A 22,474-nucleotide genomic window follows, 5' to 3' on the forward strand; every position below is an offset into this window, starting at 1 on the left:
AGTTGCGCCTCCAGTCAAAACTGTCAAATCTTGTTATCTGCAGGGGGGCTGACAGTTCAAGGACTCTGCTAATGAAGACAATTAGGTGAAACCATTTATACCTGACAACATTTGGAAGCTATAAATGGAGACATCTGGAGAGAAGAACACAGAGAAACACTTTCTACATCTTTAGAAAAAGTCTTTTTCTTCTGTCAAAAACACGTCTTCTTTTTTGAATATCCAGACTGAAGAAGAGTTCGGTGTAACTGTGTAAGACCACATACTGCATGGTGAGCACAGACTGGCCCTGCTGAAAACTATTATTTTAGTAAATACTAGTAAGGAGATGGTCAATAGTTTGATATAAATCTGGGGCTATCCTTCCTAAGACTTAGATTGTTAAAACTTATTGAAGCCATGATACAACCTTGTAGATCTTGCAGATAGAATGTGAAGCATTTACCCCATGAGCTACTTCATTATGTTTATTTTACATGATGGAAAAAGAGTCAGGGAGTTAATTACTCAGCTAGAATGTCATGTTCTCAGGCCTGAGCAATAGGATGAAGTTTGAGCTTGAGGAGTACATGAGCAGTTGGGCCAAAGGAGCCAGCTCCAGCCCCAAGCCCTGACACAAGCCTGTAGCTGCTAGCTAGGAGACCCAAGAACTGGAGACCCAGAACTATCTCTTACTGAGCCTGAGCCCCACAATGAACCGAACTCTTCTACACCAAGTCCCTAATGCTCCCCAAAGTCTGCACATCAGCAACAAGCCAGAAGGAACTTGGTGGAGCAAACCAGAAACACTGAACGGCAGGCCAGGGAGCTGCCCCTTTAAATGTCTCTGCAATCCGGACAGGGAGGCGGAGCCTGGGAGGGATAGTCTGCACTTGGAGGTATTTAAGACCTCATTTCACTTCTGGCCTCTGTTGGACCAAGTTGCTCATTTTGAGTTCCCCAGGGCTCTGCAATCCTGATTATTGTTCCAGATTGTGGGAATGGACATAGAGAGCCCATGATTGTGTAAAAAAACCCAAAAAACGCTGAACCTTTGTTTCCAAGATCCATGTCTGGATATGTATACACCTTCCAAGGCTGCAATGTTATGACTAACTTTAAATAATATTAATTGCAGCCTATTCCACTTTCTTCTTACCTTGAATGATAACCACTTAATTGTAGTTGTAAACTGTCCATGTTGTTCTCCTTGTTTGCCCTCAGGCCTGAAAAAATGTCAAAACCCTTATATGTTTGCATGACTGCTTATGAAGATCAGGGAAAGGCAAAGGTCACTGAATAGCTGGTCTTGCACCTTGTGCCTCCAAAGTTCCCTTGCCTAACCCTCCCCATTCATCAAGATGAGCAAACTGCACAGCCAGCACAGCCCTTTTTCTAACTGGCCCATCCTTCTGTCTTCTCTACCCTTTTCATTAACCCTCTGGCTTCGCCACCTGTTTTTCCCTTTGTTCTCACACTAGACTAGGCCAACTGATTCCCTTCCTTCAGTTACCCAGCCTCCTAGAACCTCTCTTCCTTAGCTTCCCAAGAGCCTGGGTTCTCTTCAACTTCATAGAAAGAGGCTATTTTATACCAATTCAGACCATTGGCACATCTAGCTCAGTAGTGACTGGCAGCGGCTCTTCAAGGTTTCAGGCGGCCCTATCTAGAGATGCCTGGGAGTGAACCTGGGACCTCCTGCATGGAAACAGATGCTCTCTCACTGAGCTACAGCCCAATTTCCTAAGGGGAATATCTTACAGTAGACCGTGCTCACAAGTAGTGACCCATCCAAATGTAAACCAGGGAAGGCCCTGCTTAGCAAAGGAGGTCAGCTCTCCTCACCTTGGTCCTTCCTTTCTACCAATAGCAGTCAGCCAATCCTGTTCACAGTATTATATGACATTTTAATCCCAAATGCTAAGCTTTTCACTTTTTTTTTTTAACAGACGTAATGTCATTTGAGTAATGTCAGACAAAACACAGTTTCTACTAAAAAGCATTTCTGCGTAGGAAAGAGCATGCAGCTCACATACTCAGCCAAAATACACTTTTCACTTGAGATGATGAACACATCAGTTACACACTATTTCTTACACAGAATTGTTTCTATATAGACATTAAAGCAAGTTAAATAAGTTCTGTCATCATTTGGGGAACACTGCAGATTTTTAAAGTTGAAAACACTTCATTTACATATTACCGTATACCTTATTTCTGCAGTGGGTAAATTGATGCTGAAATCTACATTGGACATTTCTGCCATCATATATTGAAATTTAACTATATAATGCCACAGGTTGGGTATTTTATCTGAGTTTTGCTATTTAGATTTCAAAAATGCAGTTCTCAAGACTCCAAGGGTAATTTGCAACAATGCAAACTTCTGTTGTGCATCAACTTTGCATCAACAAATCTGCACTGTTCCACAAGCTTTGCATCAGATACATAATGATGAACAATCAACTCACAGAACCCAAAAGGTAAACCAGAGAGATTAAAGGTATGAGTAATCTTACTGAGTCTGCACAATGTTTAAAGCAATGGCAGCACTGGATGGGTTGGGGCATCCCATAACAAGATTCTTCCTGCTTTATGGAATTAAAGGATCTTGTAGTGTAACTGTGCTTTCAGTTTCTTGCCACTTTGGAGCAAAAGGAAAGGAAACTGAAGATACCACATAAAAAGAACCCACAGATGGCAATAAAAATCCTTGCAGGGCGGGATGGAAGTTGCCCACTAGGTGTGTTTCAGGAAATGTACATTTTAGAAATCAATGTCATTTTCACATATAATTAAAAAACAAGCAACTGCTAACATATGCACTTTATAGCTACTTGGGGGGAAAGAGAACTGCTGCTTCACTGATGTCAGTTTGAACACGCTAGAACTATGTAATAACCAATACCAAATTACAGAACTAGAAGTATACATTATGTGCATTTTAATGTTTGGTCATGTTATACATATGGTCCTATTCAGGGATGGATGGATGGATGGATATATATATATATATATATATATATATATATATATATATATATATATATATATATATGCATACAATCCATTAGGAATTGCTTCTCTGTCAAGATTTTGATCTCTTTTGAGTCAAGCTATAGCAGCTGCATGTTGTTTAAAATACTCTTATCGACTATTCTATAATTTACTTCCTTTGAACCGCCTATGTGCTGTAATGCCTGATCAAAGAAATAAACCCATGCTTTAACAACCCTAACGTAAAGTGCATGCACTTTTTATATATAACAGGGCTCTATAAAATGTAATTATAGTTGTCTATAGATTGCACAGGATGATGTAAATAAGTGGGTTTGAGACTTTCTATAATGCATGCGTATCCAATACATCAAAGATTGTTACTCTTAATGCCAGTTTCTATTGCAAAGACATTAAATTATTCAAAATAAAGTTAGGTGGATTTATTTTACTGGTACTTTTACTTGATCGTTAATTGCTGAACAATATATATATATATCTTCAGACTGATTTGCTAAGATAATGAAGAATCTAGAAAATGCCATTTCAAATGTACTGAATATTCAAATGCATTAAATAATTAATACATAATGCTTACAACTTCTGTATTGGTGATAATTTACAGATGTTTATGGCTGACATAATTCCCAGTGGATCACTGACCTTATGATTGTTAAGCATCTGGGCTAACAAAGTAAATGTAATTGAGGTTTTTACATGACTGTACATTTGGTAACTTGCGTTAATTTCATTTTGAGCTTTAGGTATACCATGCCATATTCATTTAGAGACCTCTCAGAAGGCAAATGGAATCCAATCGATAACATCTACTTAAAACATAAAGTATGGATGCAAATTATATAGAACACAAATAAATAATTAACATTTGTTTACTGTAACAAAGGGAAAGTCAGCATATTTTGAAGTTTAACAGAGATTTTGCTAAAAGTATAGAAACTAAAGGAAAGCTCCTAAGGGAACTCAAGAGGAAGTAATTTATAATAAATTCAAGAAGGCTATGAGTGCCTTTGAAGAATAATAGTGAAGGACTCTGCCCCTTCCCATGCCCCTTCCCATGGGTTAACAATACTGGGGCAGTTGCCAGAGTTCCAGTTGTTAAGATCAATCAGCTTTTCCTTTTAAAAACCAAGTCACTAGCCCTCATGGTTGGAGAGAAAGGTCTGGAAATGTGTGGGCTGTATCTGCTGAAGTCTCAGAAACACTGAAACTCCAGCCAGGATCCGCATAACTGATCTGTGCACGCGAAGAAGAAATGTATCTACAGCTGGAGCATCACCTTCCCTTTTCTGTGCAACGGCTCCCACTGCCAAGCACACAAATCCTCTTTCTAAACAGCATAGCGGCTTGTCTGCTGGGTAGTGGAAACTGCTGCAAAAAATGTCAAGTCAAAGTCTGGCTGCATGTGCAGTTCTTTCCCACTTGCACATACCCATTCTTTTGATCTCAAATCTCAGCAGGGCTCCTAGTTCTCTTTCCCATGATGTGCACTCCAGGCTCTCTTGCCTAGCTAGCCCAGATAATCACATAGTTCCTTCCTTCCAGACACAGCACTATTGCCCTGCTGCTCAGTTTCTTACCAAGTAGCTCTAACCCCAGAAATGCTCAAAAAGCACAAAAGTCGCTAGGATATGAGATGAATGTATGCAGGGCTTCATCATGAGCCACCCCAAGTATTACTGAAATGTGTCCCCACCAACGATCCTCTGGCCCTACCTATAGGCAAGCCCTGACTCCACCGTACTTTGCACAGGATTCCCAGGGAAGAATCTGATAAATTGTTCCTAATCTAGAGGCTGCTGGAAGAAGGAAGAAGGACTGTAATCTCTTTTGCTTAACCATATAAGGGCAGCCACTCATGCATTCTCTGGCTCTCAATCCTTCCCTAAAACACATCATGTTCTCATGCTTACTAAAAGACTAGTCATGCCAGCCAAGAGTATCTGAGAATATTATACTTCGACACATTTTAAAACCCTTTAAAAATTAAATTGTAAACATTCAAAGTCTTCCTGAGCAGACTGAAAGAGCTCTCCAGTTTCTTTCAGGTGCACCTGAAGGAGCTCTCCAGTTTGTGGCTCATAGCAATAATTGAAGGACCCTTCTGCAAACACTTTCCACAGCATTATTTTTCCTTGTCCATACGTACATGCAACATCAGGGACTAAGGCATGATCTTCCCAATCATTTAGTTGTCTAACCACCTCCAGGTCTCATTTCATTAATGGAATTTTGCATATAGGCCCAATGCCAACGCAATGCTGTCCCATCCATAGCTGGGTGATCAGAAGTGCCTTGAAGGCTTTGGGGCTCCTCTGTTCTCCTTCCCCATGGGGCATTTCCTCCTTTCCATTTTGCAGATAAGTATGGTTAGTACTGTACTCCAACTGCACAGATGTTTAGCTAACCACAGTAAGTCTCAAATCACATTCTGAAACCATGCTCAGAAGCAGATTTGGAGATTATGGTTTGGACTCACCACAGTTAGTGAAAAGGTTGTTACTGTTGTAACTCTGACCATAAAGTAAAGTGTGCCATCAAGTAGGTGTCAATTCCTGGTGACCACAGAGCCCTGTGGTTGCTTTTGGTAGAATACAGGAGGAGTTTAACATTGCCATTTCCTGTGCAGTATGAGATGATGCCTTTCAGCATCTTCCTATATCACTGCTGCCCGATATAGGTGTTTCTCATAGTCTGGGAAACATATCAGCGGGGATTCGAACCAGCAACCTCTGGCTTGCTAGTCTAACCACCGTTATGTTCCAAACTGAAAGGAAGAGAATTCCCATCTGAGAGGGGAGGAAGGAGAAGACATATACATATGATTTGGTAATTGGACAGCATTATACCTGCACCAGTTTGTGCTCTGAAGAAGCCAAACTGTAATTTCCAGAGTAATACACTTGTGAATCAGTAGATTTGGGGTTTATAAGGCTCTATTTAGAAAGTTCATGTAAACAAGCAAGTGTTGCCTCTATCAGACATGTCTTAATCATAAAAATGCAAACTAAATTTCCTTGTAAAAACCTTTGTCTCTATAACACAGCAATAAGTAGATCACTATCTAGGTTTGAAATAGTTGCACAGGGCTGTGTGTCCCATTTTTCCATGCAGGCAGTAAAGATACAATATGGGAATTCAGCCTTGGTAATTACTAATACACCACACAGACACAATCACACCCTGTGTACTGCATAAAGGGATCACTTGTGGTCTGCCTCCATTACAAAAAGCAGTCCGGACGGGAGCGGGGGGGCGGGAGGGGAGGTACAACATGCAATAAGACAGAATTCCTTACAAGAAGGAAGGAGTCCAAAAGAGTTAATGTGCATAGATACAAGGACTCTGATTATTCTGGGGTGATTTAAGTCTCCTCTCATCAATTATTGTCCTTTGTCTTCAGAGTCTTATCTCCAGTAGAATTACAGGAACTGAACATAACAATACACAGGCCCAAATAACCTCCTGAACTCTGCTGACATTTCTATACACCCAGCTGGTATATTTGTCAGGCTTACTTTTAATTAAAAAAAGAAGCCCAATAACAAAAGCTTTCACAAAATTCTTTGAAACTACACTGCAGCTTTAATACTTGAGCTACTACTTTGCATAAGTTTAAGGGCGAAAAGGCAAGGTTTGTCCAGAAACACAAACCCCCTCCTTTTCAATCCACCCTCCAAACCTTGACTACTTTATTAATGCCTCTTGCACCCTGTACACATCAATACTGCATTGATTTTGTGTTATCAGAACCAAGATAAATCAACACGTTTTTGAAAAGAGAGCTTTTTCACACACACATTTTCCCAAATCCTGTGTGTTTTAGGAAGTGAAAACTGTCAGATGTGAGGAGAGTAAGGAATTGGCCTAAATAAGTCATAGAAATATGAAGCTAATATTTATTACATAATGATTTATCCCTTATGTTTAACTAATACATTTTCTTCCAAATTACTACAGAAGCCCTTATTTAATACTACCACAGAAGTAGATTCCTCAATTTCAGTCCTTTGAACTAGAAATGCTGAATCAGAGCTAAGGCAGTGTAGGAGTTAACTCAAAAACTAGCAACCCACCAGTTTAATACTTGAGAGAAATGTCATTTCTCTCTCTTAGGTGAGTACTGAAAGCAGAGTCTAAACAAGTCTACAGTCACCAAGTTATGAACTGTATAAAACGTTGGGTTGAATCTTCATTGCACACACTGTCAGTATGCATCTGAAAAATATATATTTAAAACCAGTGGAAAGTGGGAGAACGGCTGCTGGAGGGAGACGAAGGAAGGCTTAGGAAAAGCCAGCTATTTTTGACAGCAACGTTAGCTTCTGTGAAACAAAGCCTTGTCTTTCATAAAATGTTTACGACTATGAGAAAAAAAAAATATCCTTGGGCTAAAATGTTTATTGGCACCTAGGAGTCTGAAGAGAGCAAGTGAGGCCTGTGGTTGTTGGTGTTGTGTGTGTGTGTGTGTGTTTGGAGGGTACTTTATCATCGGCTGCATTCTCAAAGGGATCTCTGAATGAATAGAGCTGGATTACTCAACCTTCTAGTCCACGCCCATTCCTCTCCATTTTCCTTGGCAAGGCTAAGAGCCAAGCTATTTTTAGTTAGGTGCTTTTCTATTTTTAGGCAACTACCAGTTAGAGACATTTGTTAGGATTCCCCCCCCCCAAAATAAGCACAAAAGGGGGAGGGGGAATGAAGCTTTCTTTCTCATTTTGTAAAGCAAGCTCTTCGACCTGTAACTCTAGGCATTCCAGCTGCTTCCAATCTTGGAAAAATAAAAGAAAACTCAAAAGTTCAAGGATTTAAAAATAAACCTCGCCTCTGGCAAATAGACCAAAACACAACAAGCTGTTACTATGTGAAACAGTGACTACAAAAACAAAGAACCTCATCGAATGACTAGATTAGGGGGTGGGGGGAGGAAACAGAACAAAACAGTGGAGCTATTAGGTTATAAGAATGTTACACAGACATGTAAGATTTTTCCAGTTTCTGAGCCAGATATCTTATGCCTTGGAGAAGAAACACTTATCAGTGAAGAAGAATTAACAGTGCACAATCCTAATTCAAGGCTCCAGTTTTATATTGAAAGAGAACTGTGAAACAATTTTAAAGCACCTTTTCACTTTTGTCCTCATAGCATTTTTACAGTGATGGCATCCAGGGACTTATAAGTGGTCAAAGAAGAGAGTGGAAAACTGAGGGGAATTAAAAGCCAAATACAGAGATCCAGGTTGCATAAACTGGCTTCCCTTTCACTAAAATTATAGAGTGGCTACTCCAGTCCTCTCCCTTCACTTTTTGTTCTGTCTGTCTACTTGCTTAACACATATCATTATGTTAGGGCTGTCCACCCTCAGAAAGCAGCAAGGTTCTCTGTGTACAAGCCCAGTCCACAAGTCCGTTCTCCTTGAAGTAATTTCATAACTGGTTCACCAGATTTTCCCATTTTCAAAGCAAACACAACTGCTGAAAAGGGCTTCTATGCTGCGGCACAGTTTATTAGCAAGCTTAAAATGAAATGGTAACAATCCAGAGGAAGTTAAAGGTGCTTAATTTCCAGCCTATAGCATGCCGCCCACAAAGTATACACTCCACAGTTTTCCTGTAACAGGACAATAAAGTTCAACTTCAAATTGATCTCTACAAGGATTTCTGTATGAATTTCCTCCCGGGTTAGTGGTGCTATTCTGCCGCCATAGCCTCTCTGCATAGAGATATGAATTAATCAGTAAATTCCATTGAAAATATCAATTAGGCCTCAGATTTGTGTGCATGTTTCAGCAAAGTTTGCTGAGGAAATGCATGTTTCCAAACCCAATATAATATAAATGTGGCCGGGGGGGGGGGATGGGAAGGATCAACAGGTGTGAGGTGTGTAGGGAAGGATGCTAATTTCCTCCTGCATCTGCTGATTTTCCTCTACAAATGCCAACACTTGAGGCCATTTTCTCCCCAACTGCATGTATTTTCAGTGCTGGAACCCAGTTGGGGAGGAAAAGTTAAAAAACAAAACCAAACCTGGGGCATTTGCCGGGGAGAATTATTGGACAGGGCAAGAGTTAAGTATCCCCCTCCTGCCTATTGATTTTGGACTTCCTTACCCAGCATTTTCCTTACAAAGCAAAAATGGAATTGGGAACCCCACACAGGGGGCATAGTTCCCTCATAAGCATGCTTAGTATCAGGTGATCAGTCTGGTTAAATATAAGAATTTGGAACCAATTAAATGTGCAGTACCTGAGGTAATGTAGACTTTCCACATGACTGCTAGTTAAAATTTCACATGAGGGCTCGCTCATTTGAAAGCATCCCCATTTGAAAACTGAGACTCGCATTAAAAGATTACATATATAAGAGGTTAAATATTTCTGCTTTACACTGTGACAGGCTCTTGGTCCATCTAGCCCCCACGGTTGTCTACTCCATCTCACAGCAGCTTTTCAGGATCTCAGATAAAAATATTTCTCAACCTTCCTTACTAATTGGATATGTAAGGAACTGAATCTGGGGCCACCTTCTGCAAATCATGTGCTTTTCCAACTAGATTCCGGGTGTTGTCTACCATACGTTTCTAGTGCAGCTTTCTCTCAGAGGTGTAGATATTTTATGTGGGGTATGATTTTGACATGGGATATTTTTACAGTTATGTGAGAGGACTGTAGCATGCGAAACAGCCTTCATTCAGGTTGTGGTTTAGAGTCATCAGACACAACTAGTAGCGGACTTTGACATTTCTGTCCATTCTGTTTAACAGGTATTACTTTATTTTTCAAGCTTAATTTCTATCTATCTATCTATCTATCTATCTATCTATCTATATCTATCTATCTATCTATATCTATCTATCTATCTATATCTATCTATCTATCTATCTATCTATCTATCTATCTATCTATCTATCTATCTATCTATCTAAGTTGTATAAAAATAAATACCACCACACGTCTTTAACTGAATTTAAACCAGGTCTGCATCTGGTCCAGAAACCTATTCAGCTTATTTGGGTATAATTTCAGAATATCGGGGCGGGGGGGATGAAACTGTTCTGTCTGTTCATAGTTCTGAATTTCATAGGTCTTGATTTTCATCGAAATTCATAGTTCTAGACTGGTATTGCAAGCAATATTTAACTCACTTCTTGCATTTCCCATTTCTGTAGTTTGCATATCAAACCTACACTTGATTTAAATTAGGTTCTCTTCCGCTTTCTATCCCATGTTAGCAATGCTCACTAGAAACACATTTCCAAATAAAACGGGTTCTTAGGGTCCCTTGTGCAAATGCCCTTCAGCTGAAAACCACTTCCTCAGGAATAGGTCTACTGAATCAAGCAGCAGCAGTCATGATGGGGAGAGGAGGAGGGGAGGCAGCCCAGGCGCTTTGCTGTGCTTCTCAATCACATCTGAAATAGTACTTTTATATCGCCCCCTGTGGTGAGATGTAAAAGTTCCTGGTACTGCTTGTACCCTGAAGCAACAGTTCTATTTTGGATGTGACATGGAAGCATGGAAACCGGGCTTGCACTCCCTGTTCCCCCTGCATCTTCATCATGTCCAAGGCTAGTCAGAGTAAGTAAATGAAAGATCACAACGTGAAATAGCGAGGGGTGCTTATTTACTATGGTTATACAGATAGGAGTCTTAATTGATATGAAAAGGCTTTCAGAATCTAATTAACCTCCCAGCTAGTCATTAGCTCTGTGACCTTTAGAAATAATTGACAGAGGGGATTCCCCCCCCTTCATCTCATCCAGAACTCCTATCAGGTAACTAATCTTAGGTATGCTATAGGACCCATTGCATGCCTGAAAGATTTGATACAATAAAATGTATCAAGTCAATCAGCAAAATGTATTTGTGTCATTTCTTTCAAACAGAATATATCAGTTGTGAAGCAGGCCACATGATGCAGCCTAAATGGCATCTACTGTCTAACCATGTCCAACTTTTCTGAACCCCCCAAATGTAATAAAGATGTAATTTTCAAGACCATGCATTATTCCATATAGGAATTTTCCCAACAGCTCATCTCTACTGACACTATATTGCTGATTATATCTGTTTCACTTGTTCAGATTTTCAACAACTGGGTCTTCAGTGTTTAGGAATTTATCGTTCAATGCAAAGTATACAACTCTCTGAAGAAATGTCCATTGTAAATGGACATTGGTTTGATATTCCCTGTAGAAAATATGGGTCCAATCTCCATGCCAACAATGATCTCTACAAACTCTAAAATTACCTTTACAAATTTGCTTTGCTTAAACACAAGCATTTTCTCACAGTGGCACATAGCTGGTGTGGTTAACGTCTGTTGAGAGGATGTACACAGTCAAGCATTCCTGTTAACAGTCATTCTAACTACTGTGGCAAATGAAAATGTGGTCTATTACATGCAGTCTAGTGTTCTATAGGAGAGTATGTACATTGCCAATGCCTCTGATAATCAACGATGATAATTTATCATTGGTGATTATCTTACTACTGTCTCAAGAGTGGAATTACAACCCAAATGATGTAGTCCTCTGGAATTTATTCACAACAGATGAAGGAGAAAATATACTATGAGGTCATTTACACAATCAAAAACTGTCTTCTGTCTGGGTGTGTGCTCCCAATTTTTGGTTGTGTGGAAGAAAGGTAGGAAGAAAACCTGGGTAGGTTTTCCTCCTACCTTGCTTCCACACAATCACTTCTACCCAGGTTTTCTTCTTTCCTTGCTTCCACACAACCAAAAATCAGGAGAATCGAGTAGAACAGTTTTTGATTGTGTGAATGACCTCAATATCTGCTATTTACATGTGACTGGTGGTATTTTATCATGCATATGGAACCACAGACCACTGTCCTTTATCTCTACAAACTTAAAACTACATTATATAATCTTATCTCTGTGTTTCTAAATTAGTGGTTTCAAACTGTACTCCAGGAACACTGTGGTTCCTTGAAACTCACCAGGTGTTCTTCTGTGAGACAAGTTTAATTGAAAGATAGATTACCACACACTACTTTCCACCCTGAAGCCACAGAGGAGTTTTTGTCGTGTTGTGGGTGGGGGATGGCACCCTTGGTCCACACAGGCCTTTGGTCGGGGCTGATGGCAAAGGCTGCTGAGGACCCAGGTGCCCATACCCTTTGTGTGATGATGGAGCCCACACAGATAGGAAGGTGTCCAGAAAGGCCACCCCCAAATGGATCCAGTCCTGCTTTGGTGAGCTAAACTAAGTGCAAAATCTGGAGTGCTCCACAGAATCTCTACAAAGTGGAGAGAGTGGGAGGTTTTTTGTTTTGTTTTTTAACAAACCTACAAGGCTTCTTCAGCAGATAAATCAGTGTGGAAAGGGTTTCCTGAAAATTGGAAGTTTGAAAACCACTAGTTTAAATAAAAATGGAAATAAAAATATCTTCAGCCAAGCTATTTAGCACTTTTTATGGTTTAGTTATTTTAATTTGAACTTTTATATGTTTTTTCTGTTTTAAAATTTCTTACTTTGTTTTATTGTTGTAAACCACGTAGAGACTTCAGTAGTGAGTGGTATACAAACATGTTATTTAAACAAACAAACAAGCAATCAAACAAACTTCAAATTTGTTTAATCTGTTTTGACTTTTTAAATTGTTTAAATTGTTTTTAAGTTTTATGTAAGTTTTAACTTGTATGTTATTATTAACGGCTCAGAGACGAAAGTTTGGGGTGGTGTACAAATTTAATAAAACAAACAAACAAACAAGTTGATATAGTGGTGATGAAATACACATGATGACACTCAAAGCAAATCTTTGTAGACCTTTTTATTGCATATAGAAGGCCTACAAAGGAGATGTGCTGGATTAATACCACCCTTACAAAATGGCTCAGGGTGGTTTTCTTTTATACACAATAAAAAGGTCTGCAAAAGAGATAAATAGGTAAATAAATAGGTAAATAAATAAAATTAGGACTTAAGTAATAGTGGCTGACATCCAGACAGGGTTAGTTATAGGCCTTCCTACCCCCATCCGCCACCCCCAGTAAGGCATCAGGAAATGAATGCAACATCATGACCTTGCTTCCTTTCCTGGTGCATTATAGGGTGCGACCAGGATGGAAAAGTGCCTGTAACTATCAGGCAGTAACAGCCTTACCTTTCCTGTAAAGAGTGAAGCGGAAGTGAATCTGGTTCTGACTGACAGGCAGTGACCTCTGGGGATCAGCCACTCAGAACATGGTGGCCGGGACCTAGAGGGCCTGGGGGCAGGAAGTGGAGGGGATCTTTGTTCTCAGAAGGAGCCAGGAGGACGATGAGAGAAGATGGGGAGCAGGCTTCGTGAGCACTAGCCTCATGGCCAACAGTCAGCCTGGAGACGTTTCTCATGGAAGGACCTCTGCAGATCCTTGTGAAATAGGATTGCAGGAAACATGAATTATATCCTGGAATTTAGGGTGAGTAAAGGTTTCTTACACCTTGGGGTGCTTTTTGAATTATCCTTGCAACTGGGTAACCATGATTTTAAAGTGTGCCGCTCCAAACATCAGCTGTAGTGATCTTTGGAAGTAATCTTGTAAAGTACTGAGTATTTCTTTTTACCTGTAACTCAAAGCTGAGAGTGCCTCAGACTGAAGCAGTCTGTAGTATTTTGAACAAAGTTTTTTTCTTTTTGTTCTTTGTATTTTACCTGTCTCTGAGTGGATTTTTAACTCAGGAAAAGGGGTTTTACTCTGGTGCAAACATTTGTCAATGTTGATTGCTCAGCAACTCACACTACCCACAGCAACTCAAACTTGCTCTTCATGTCTAGGCTGCACATGGAAGGTTTTTTTCTACTTTTCCATTTGGTAAAGAAAATGAGAATCTCCCTGGACAATTATCCAAATCCAGGGAGGGGTTAGGCAGCATAGTTTCTACCAGTTTCAGTTTAAAGGAACAGCCTTTGTTGAGCAAACATGGAGGGAATGAATCAGCATTTTTCTTTTCCCCACATGGGCTTGCTCTGAGACAAAGGCTGGGCTTAAATCCGCTATTCGCAACAGTGCCCATTTGAAACAGTGCTGCTGTGTGTGCCCAGAAGATAGTCTATTTCCTTGGAGGAGCCAGTTCTTTAGTAAAGGTAAGCCCCACCCCGCCCTCCAATCCTATTCAATACCATACTGATATGTTGCTTACTAATATTAGAGGCCTCAAATAGGTTACCAATATTGAAGGCATTTTTCATCCAATCATTTCTGGTGAAAAATGCTTTGCAAGGGCTTGCATTGCCTCAGACCCTCAGGCTGTGCATCACACTGACCCAGTAATCTTCACTAACCTGGAGATATACTTCACAACTGAACAGTTTGTAAGAAAACAGAAAGAGAGAAGCTCTGATCAGTTATCATCAAAACTGTATATGGAAAAGTTTAAAAAGATCCAGCACAATCAGTTGTGAGTGTAATCACTGAAATGTTTAGGAAGAGGTGCTGAAATTAAGGGGATAACTGCTGGCAGGCAGGACCCAGAAAACAGGCTGGATGGGACAGAAATGAGAGGTCTGAGGGAAGGAGAGGATCTAGACTGTAGCAAGCAATCACAGAAAGGAGTGGCTTGGTGAGGACAGGAAAGGGTGAGCTATAGTGAGAACAGCAGAGAAGGAAAAGATTGATGGACTGCAGTTAACAAAAAGGGTGAATGATGGTCTGGAGGGCAGAGAGAAGCATGATTTATGTGAAGAGAGAGACAAAATAGGAAATCGAGAATGGGAATGTAGGGTCCAAAAGACTGATGTACAGGGGCTGGAAACAGTTTAGAATAGTCTTTGTATAACAAGGGATGGGAATTGAGGAGGAGGGCACAATTAGGGAAGGAAACATCAGTAACATGTTAAAATGCTGCAACTTAACTAAATGTTTAATACACATTAGAAGTACACTTGTGAGATGGAAGAACAGCAGAAGCGAGCCCAAAGGGGAAAATGGCTTGGATTCATTAAAAGGCCCAAATACCATGTTCTGAATCAGTGCTTGGATGCAGTAATGGACTGGATGAGGGTGAATAAGCCGAGACTCCATCCAAACAAGGCGGAAGTACTGTTGGTCAGTGGTTCCTCTGTCTGGGTGAATGATGTTCAGCCGGTTCTAGATGGGATTGCACTCCCCTTGAAGGACTAGGTTCGCAGTCTGGGGGTGCTCTGTTCATCGATCCAGCACTGTCACTAGAGGCTCAAGGGGCCTCTGTGGCTGGGAGTGCATTTTATCAGCTGGCTGATATGACAACTGCAACCTTATCAGGATAGAGATAGCTTGGCCACAGTTACTCACGTTCTGGTAACCTCTTGCTTAGATTACTGCAATGCATTGTACATGGGTCTGCCTTTGAAAGCAGTCCAGAAACTGCAGCTGGTACAAAATAGAGCTGCAAGATTATTCAGATATGTTCTGATTTTTAAGTAATTTTAAAATGAGTTTTTAAGCCATTTTGTATTGTATTTTATATTTTCTTTTTACTTTTTAGTATATTACAATTTAATGTTATGTGTTTTTATTGTATGTTTTAGTCCTCTGTTGTGAGCCGCCCAGAGAACAATTTGTTATGAGGTGGATAACAAATAAATATGATGATGATGATGATGATGATGATGATGATGATGATGATGATGATTACCACCACCATCACCATCACATCAGGTGGTAAGCCTTTGCATGTCTCAACCTATTCATGCAGTGTGTAAAACTTCAAAAGGCTACCCACTGCCTATACATTCTGACCCAGGTTAATCAGGGCAAGACAGAAAGGCTCCAAATGCATACTGTGATCAACCGCTGAGTGAATGGAATGACTCCATTAGCTATTCCAATAATAAGACTTGTTTTCTAAAGGCCTAAAGCTTGATCCGCAATATGTTTTTGCTTTTATTGTTTCTAATACCTGAATTAGCTCTGCATTTAGATAATCAAAAAATGATGAGAAAAAGCTCATTTCAAGAATTTTTAAAAAAGAAATAACCAAGGAAAACCATGTTGTTTATAAAACACCATCCTCCTCCAACTTAGAGACCAAACATAACTTAGAGACCATTGATCAAACTGCAACAAAGCACTAGTAGGAAATGCTGGCTGCCATTTTGGGGTGATCAGTGGAGAGGAGAACTCCCGAGTAGAAGCTGGGAGCGAGTGGTTGAGCTGTGTGCATGTGGGGTGTGGTCAGCACTGGGCAAATGCATACTTGCTGACTGGTTACTTACTCTCCCCCCACTGACGTCAGCAGATCATACCCACTTGCACAGAGCTGACTGAGATGGTCCCCTGTCTCCACCATTGTCGCCGACTGCTACCGGTACTGGCAGGAATTCCACTCCCTGCTAAATCTCCTCACTGCAGCAGCTAGCAATAACTGCTGGAGATTTCTTACTTCAGGGTAGCTAATTGAGGGAAGCAACAGCAGGAGAGAGAACAAGCCCTCACCCCCTTCCTCTGGGCTTCTTGGAGGCAGCTGGTGGGCCACTGTGTGAAACATGATGTTGGACTAGATAGGCCTTGGGCCAGATCAAGGAGGACTGCTCTTATGTTTTTATCTGTATCATCCTGAAAAGTGGCTATGGGCCAATTCAAAATATAGTCCTCTCAGTCGTGTGGGAAAGGAGCATGAGCACACGTGCTCATCTGGTGCACAGTCCCGCCATCACCTTATTGAGTGGAGGAGAGTTGTCTGAACCACCCCTCATTAATAATCCACACACTGAGGGGCAATTTGGATTGATCATGCCCCCCCCCCCCCACCACCATGTGATTCAACAATGGTGGGATGTCTATCAGATTAAGGAGAAGAGACATGCACCCATCTTTTCCCCACACAACTGAGAGAGCCAATCAGAATATCATCCAAGCTGGCCCATAGAAGATGTGTCAGGACAGGAGCAGATGTGTGGTAGAATGTCTGTAATATGTTGTCTGTATGGGCTCACAGAGTCATTTAGATTGTGAGCCCTTTGGGGACAGGGATCCATTCTGTTTATCTTATTTATTTGTTATTTCTCTGTGTGAACCGCCCTGAGCCATTTTTGGAAGGGCAGTATAGAAACTGAATGAATGAATGAATGAATGAATGAAATTTAAACAATAACAAAAATGGAACTGGTTTTTAAGTAATACTACTAAGTACTAGTGAACAACTTTCTGAAAGTACAAAAAAACCTGTAGTATGAAAAGGTAAATATCACATGTTTAGGACCACAATGTCAAAGTATGCCAGATGTCTTTAAAGGATAGGATTTTAAAGCACTAAGGTTTTCTTTTTAGCATTTAAGTCATGCGTTTAGATATTTCAAAGATGGCACTTCTTTATTCTACACCAACACATGTACTCAAGCTACTTTCTGTGTGCAAAGCTGCCTGCCTCCTCAGCTTTTGTTTTCTTGCTTCATTGTACTGGCAACAGTGATGCTAATTATCAAGTAAAACAATATAATTACACTGAAGGTTTTCTTTTCTTTTCTTTTCTTTTCGGCTAAATGTAAAGATTCTTTTTTATCCCCAACACCCACACACTGCAAAACTATTTCTCTGACCCTGAAACAGTGCTGAATCTGGAGTGACCTTTGCACTCCACACTTTGATCTGAATATAGAAAATCACATCCTTTCAAGTTAGTAAGCTATTTTAACAGCTATCAAGCCATATGGGAAGAAACAATATGGAACGCACTTTGTCACTCTTTTGTGTAATTATTGCTTAACAATTTAAATATTCTGAAACAATTTTCAGTGTCTGACTACAGCTATTGCTTTCTTGGGAAGGAAAAAAAGCCTGAAACTTCTGTTGACACAAATGTGTATGCCACCACAATTGCATGCATGAAATTCCCTACTGCACACATAATCAGGAACGGTTTCTGTATTTCTATGGTTTCCATCTCCCTCTAAATATCTACAACTATTCTACCCCAATTCACATTTAGACAACATCTATATATATATACAACATTTACACAGACACAAAATCCTATCATCCTTAAATATGCAGGCATTCATTATGCATTTCAATGTAGGATGTTTGCTCCATGAGAAGCCTAATCAAGAAGCAGATCTAGGCTAGGACCTAATGGGAATGGGGGCAGCACTGAACCACAATGGACCAGAGAGACCTTTCTGAGAATACCACAATGCATATACCTCTGCTGCTATAAGGAGGCAAGAAGGGAAAGCAACAGGCAAAAAATCCCTACACCAGCAGAATCCCAGATGCAGCAGGAAGGGGAGGAGGAGCAACATGGCGATAACAGCAACCTTATTACCCCCTAGGGAATAGTGCAAGAGGGTTGTGGGGGAATGGAAACTTTCCGGGGAAAACATTTTCCTCTGTTGATTAGTTTTGGGGTTTTTGTGTGTGTGTGTGTTTTTAAGTACTATCTTTGGTTGTCAATAGAAAATAAATTGTTTCATGAAATGCTCCTTGACAATGAGGACTAGAAGATAGCAATAATTTCATAATTGCTACTCCATAATCTTTTTCATCACTTGCATATAAGTTGAACATACAAGCTGAACTTAAACATGCAACTAGGGAGTGTAGAATCATGCCGATTGACCACAGTCCCTGAGCTCTGAATGTTCAGTGGATAGGGAATGTTCAGTGGATAGGGATAGGGATTTTGATGCACATCTAGCTGAAGTGTGTAGATACTTCTTTGTAAACAGGAACTCCATCTACACAGGTTCCCAAATGTACAGAGGAGTCTACATGTACACAACTGTACACATGTAGAGGCCCCTTTCACACTTCTGCTGAGCCCTATTTACATATTATGTTCCACACACCCAATCTGTGAACAGCATACACATGCACAATTCACACACACACACAATTATTCACACGTTAAGCTTGTTCACACAGCCAACTTACCCAGGGTCAGGGAGGCCCGGCAGGGAGGCAGGCTCCTACCTGTCTCCCCACACATGATCGAGGCTTTAGTGAGGGCTCTGCTGCTCGTGTGGCACACGAGTAGCACTGTGTCGAGTGGCAGAGCCAGAAGCTGGAGGAGGAAATCCTCCAGCATCCCACAATGCACCATGCCAGAAGCATGGTGCATTGGGGGATTTCCCCACTGCCAGGCACTATTTCCGCCCAGCTCTGTGGACTCTTGCATTCACATGACTGGGGAATGAGGTAGAAGGGTGCCAATGTGCCCTTCTACCTCACTATAAGCCCAGGTACAAAACCCAGGCTACCCTGGTGAAGAGCGCTGGGATTGAAACCGATCCCGGTGCTCCACGTGAACAGCCCTACCCAGGTAAAACTGTGAAAGCCTGTGTAGGGCTGCTTGTGTTAATAACTGTATGTTCAACACATATCGAAGTGCAATCTAATCTGTACTCTACATTTGAAAGGGGCTGTAAGTAGGTTTACTTTTACAAAGCAGAAAAAGGGAGACCAAAGCCCCACAGTGCTGTGAAATTGTTTACTGCAGCCCAATGCATATCGGCCGAAGCCTTCTTTAGGGGCAAAATATATTCCAATGAAATCCTGTCATACAAAACCAACTTCTCCACAAACAGGTAAAAACATTCTTAGACTAGCCAAGACTCTTTAAGCAGACTTGCTGCTATCTTCCTCCCATGAGCTGATAAGTCTGCTTAAGGAGTTTTGTCTAGTCTAAGAATGCTTTTACCTGTTTGTGGAGAAGTTGGTTTTGTATGACAGGATTTCATTGGAATATATTTTGCCCCTAAAGAAGGCTTCGGCCGATATGCATTGGGCTGCAGTAAACAATTTCACAGCACTGTGGGGCTTTGGTCTCCCTTTTTCTGCACTTTGATTGGGTGCTTCTCATTTTTCTTCATTTCTTACTTTTAAAATGAACACATGTACATTCATTCACACAAGAACATGTACATGCATACACTACAGACACCTATACGCACGAGCAATACAACATCTAAAAGGGCTATAGAGAACAGAGGGTGGGGCCAGTAGGAGCTATCCTGCTCCCTCTCTGCACATTCTTATATGCCTGGGACAACAAATGAAAAGACTGTATGGAGGGTGACAGGGCTGGTCCGCTAGGTGAACTAAGCCGTCACCCAGGGTGCAAAGCAGGGAGAGGCGCCAATGGCTTGGGTCACACATGACCCACACTAGAGTGAGCCCCACTATCACTGACTGGGCAGGTGACCAAGTGGGCGCTCTCCATGCTAGATGCCTGCCCGCCCACTGCTCCTGTTGTTGGCCTGTCATGGCAAGATGTTATAATGCTGTTGTCACATCGCACAGCAGCATCATTATAATGTGCTGTGGCAAGCCGGCCAGCTGCCCAGATGGCATTATATCATGCTGTGGCAGAAGCAGCCAGCAGCAGGAGTGGCAGGCAGAGGCAGCAAGTTGAGCATGTGGGCTCCTGCCCACTTGCCTGGAGGTGCCCACCTGCCTGGCCAAGGGACACCAAAGCCAGGCTTCGCCTGGAGCATCCCAAATCCTTGGGCTGGCCCTGGATGATGGTTCATTTTTGTTCATTTTGTTTTTGGCATCTGCCTTATGACACTTCTCTTTTGAAACCAAAGGGCACATTATTTGATATTAACTCATCTAAACAGTTCACAAAATAATCCCATTTCTTTGCAGACCCCTAAACACATCTTTACAAGATACAATTCTAATGGGGCCAGGAAAGAGTTGAGGGTGAGACACTGACAAAGGGGTCGGGCAGCTGGTGCAGGTGTATGTACGAGTCCATATTAGGGCAAGCGAAGCCACAGAGAAATACTGGATGGGAGGGGAAGGACTGCTAAGCCTAAGAGCTCCAGAATATAAGACATTGCCATCATTTTTTAAATTTGCCACAGGAACCAAAATGCTGAACTAATGACCAAGAATTCTGTCTATAGAATCTTCTCCCATTTGTCAGGAGAAGATGGAATGATATGGGGTTAAAGGACCTTGATCTCAAAACAGTAAGTGTCCACGGGGGGAGGGGGGGTCATAATAGGACATTTGTATGCATCTTCCAACCAATGCATCTTGTTATTTTCAACCAATGCAGCAAAAAGTATGGCAGCCTCTCTTTAATGTCCCTCACATAATTATGTACTCCCCTCACTTGGCGCAAAAAAGTGCATTATTCATTCACAGCCACTTTTGTAGAAAGGAGTCCATCTATGTTTGTTATTTTTGAGGTTATCTGACTTATTCGCTGTGTAGTGCTAATGACATCTAAATCTTTTATGAGGAAGTACATTTTACATTGTATTATATAAACACTCAGTGATGCGCCCCCATTACTGACACCCTCTGTACAGTTAAAAACTGAGGTGAAATTGCCTGTTGTAAAAACCGAGAAGAACTTCTAAAGAATCAGCATGGAGTTAAGGCAATGATGGGCCACAAAATAAGGCCACTTGCTCCAGAAGGTGAGAAAAAGTCAAAACCAAACCAAACTCACAACATACATTAAACCATTATTTTGGAACGATCTCTTAGTATACACTCTCACTGAAATCCATAAATTCTTTCAAAACTAGAGTATTTGCATGCATTTGTTCTGGGTTTTGGGGAAGGCTTAGATGAATATGCCAAACTCCTCAAGCCAAGAACTAAATTGTCAGCAAGTGGGGTGTGGTACTCACAGAGAAGTCACACATATAAACCCCCATATAACCTGCTGCCTTCTTTTTGTGGGATTGTTTGGTGCACTTCTGGTTTTGAGTTAAAGCATAGAACTAGGAGGAAGCTGCCAAGCAGAAAGACAATTAAATTCTAGCTCCACAGAAATAAGCAGCAAACCTCCTAGAGTGTGTTACAATGAAATAAGAATTTGCCGGAAGAATGTTAAGGCTGCCTAAGGCGATCCAACATTATCTGTTTACATTTCTGCTTAAGGTACTGCCAAATGCTTGCAGAGTAAACCAATGGCAGCTAGATAGAGAATTTGAGAATGTTTTTTTTTTCCTGCAAAGAAGCAAAATATACATTTCAAAATGTATTTGACCAATACATCCAAGTACATGTATGAGCCTGGCTGACTTTGAAAGGTTCAAGCCTTAAATGATGCATAACTTGCAACCATCTTAAAAATGTATTGAATGGCAAAAAGAACATTTTTACATTTGAGGTTTTAAGCAGCTAAAATCTTGTATTTGGGGGCTTGAAATAAGTTTGCAGAGGTAAATTCTTCAATAACACATACATGGAAGCAACATGGAAGCTTTCTCAGCTTGCTAAATTTTTAGGTTTTAGTTTCTGGTTTATTTTTAAATTGTTAAATTGTTTTTAATTTTTGTATATGTTTTTAACTTTTTAATGCTATTGTTAACCGCCCAGAGATGAAAGTTTGGGACGGTGTACAAATCTAATAAATAAATAAATAAATAAATAAATAAATAAATTTTGAAAAGCTGGCATGGCGTAGTAGTTAGAGTATTGGCCTAGGACCAGGAAGATCCAAGTTCATTCAGCCATGAAGCTCCCTGGGTGACTCTGGGCCAGTCATGTTTCTCTCAGCCTAACCTACCTCACAGGCTTGTTGTGA

The 22,474-nt window shown here is 40.8% G+C and overlaps 1 protein-coding gene across 25 annotated transcripts in view; it reads right to left on the reverse strand.

Moving 5' to 3' along the window:
* Nucleotides 1-22,474, reverse strand: part of MEF2C (myocyte enhancer factor 2C) — a 256,797-nt gene that overhangs the window by 100,137 nt on the left and 134,186 nt on the right. The window lies entirely within an intron of this gene.

The sequence above is a fragment of the Hemicordylus capensis genome, chromosome 2 (assembly GCF_027244095.1).
Source record: "Hemicordylus capensis ecotype Gifberg chromosome 2, rHemCap1.1.pri, whole genome shotgun sequence".
NCBI lineage: Eukaryota > Metazoa > Chordata > Lepidosauria > Squamata > Cordylidae > Hemicordylus > Hemicordylus capensis.